This window comes from Myotis brandtii, unplaced genomic scaffold, assembly GCF_000412655.1.
Source record: "Myotis brandtii unplaced genomic scaffold, ASM41265v1 scaffold725, whole genome shotgun sequence".
In the NCBI taxonomy this organism is placed as follows: Eukaryota; Metazoa; Chordata; class Mammalia; order Chiroptera; family Vespertilionidae; genus Myotis; species Myotis brandtii.
Window position 1 is genome coordinate 177,893 of NW_005370862.1, and position 1,872 is coordinate 179,764.

A 1,872-nucleotide genomic window follows, 5' to 3' on the forward strand; every position below is an offset into this window, starting at 1 on the left:
GCTGCCCGGGCCTCGCTGCCTTCGGTTAGAGACCCCGTCTCCTCCAGGGGCATTCGGCTCTTGGCGGTGGGTCCCTCTGCACTTGGGACTTCTGGCTCCTCTTTGGGATTTGGCCACAGCCCGCGCTCCTAGCCTCGTCTCTCTCTCACTTCAATACACAGCCCATCCTTCAGCCACATGGGACACTGCATTGAAAGTGTTTATGTCCGGCCGGTGGCTCAGTGGTTGAGCATTGACCTAGGAACCAGGAGGTGATGGTTCGACTCCCGGTCGGGGCACAGGCCCGGGTTGTGGGCTCGATCCCCAGTAGGGGGCGTGCAGGAGGCAGCTGATCCATGATTCTCTCTCATCACTGATGTTTCTCTCTCCCTCTCCCTCTCCCTTCCTCTCTGACATCAATAAAAACATATTTAAAAGAAGAGAAAAGCAAGTGTTTAGCACGTCCTGGTTTCCGTATGCATCTCCCAGCATCAACGCGCTTCTGCCCTCCTGCCAGCTGCCTCCCCTCGGGCTGTCTGCCCTCCGTCTGCGGCAAATGGAGGCGGCCTCTTCTCACTTGCTGGCTTCTGTGTGTCCCCTGCCAGCGTCACGCTGACCACCTTGCACTGCAGTGACCACTGTGGGAGTCTGTCTGCCTATTACACAGAGCGCCCCCTGGAGGTCGGCCCCTTGACTTGCTCGATGTTGTCTCTCACAGGCCCGCCTCCCCGCAGCCCGACAGAAAGAATGGACCAGTTTCCCGCCAACTGGATAAGTGAACCCACGTGTGACCAGGCGCCCCCCTGCCTTTAACACGCCTCCTCTCTACACAGCCTTGCGTCCAGGTTCCAGACCCCGTGCCCTCGGTGGCCCCGGGCAAGTGGGATGGTTTCTGCGGTCCCAGGAGGTACTGGTCTGTGACTTTCCCGCATCTTCCTCCCAGGGACCTCCGTGATGTTTCCGGCGAAGGCCCGTCGCCGTCGCGCATCTGTCAGAACAGACTTCCAGGGAGCTAGCAATCTGTACCGGAGCCATTGTTCCATTTTCTAAAGACTTCAGGTTTCAACTAAGTCTGTTGCTTCTGCTGCTTTTTTTGAACGTAATAAGCGCAGCATGAACCTCTTTGAAAGCTCCAAACAGCCCAGACTGCGCCTGGCAGTGTTAATCAGACAATGGACGGAGGTGGTGGTTACGCGGAGAGATGACCAACCTGGAAAAAGCAAACAAGAGCATGAGTCAGGACATTTGAAACCAGAAATGTGTCAGCAGTAACTCAGAGCGGCACGCGGAACAGCCGCGGTCGCAAAATCAAATGTGTTGGTTTTAAAAAAACGATAATCCCATCCGTTAGGGAGCCCCTTCCCCCTGTAGCTGCCAGGAAACCCTACCAGCTCTGGTCTTGGGAAACGAAAATCCTGCTCCACCAGGAAACGCTGTCTCCCCGGGCGGGGGTGGGGTGGGGGGTGCAGACAGCCTCGCGTGCCCCTGGGAGCGCGGCCCGCAGAGGCGAGGAAGCGGAGGAAGCGGGTGCCGCAGGGAGGAGCCCGTCACGGGAGGCGGCAGCGTCCTCGCAGCCCAGTCCTTCCGGGCCCCTTTCCAGCAGCAAGGGAGCCGCAGCGTCCCTCAGGGGCGGGTGGCGTACACGGATTCCACGTCCAAGTGCATTGCTCAGGGCTACCAGACGCATTACCCACAAGCATGGCTTTGTGATTCAAAACCGGCCACTCTGCCCCGCCGGCCAGTGTGGCTCAGTGGTGGAGCGTCAATCTATGAACCAGGAGGTCAGGGTTCGATTCCCAGTCAGGGCACAGGCCTGGGTTGCTGGCTCGACCCCCAGTAGGGGGCGTGCAGGAGGCAGCTGATCCATGATTCTCTCTCATCATGGATGTTTCT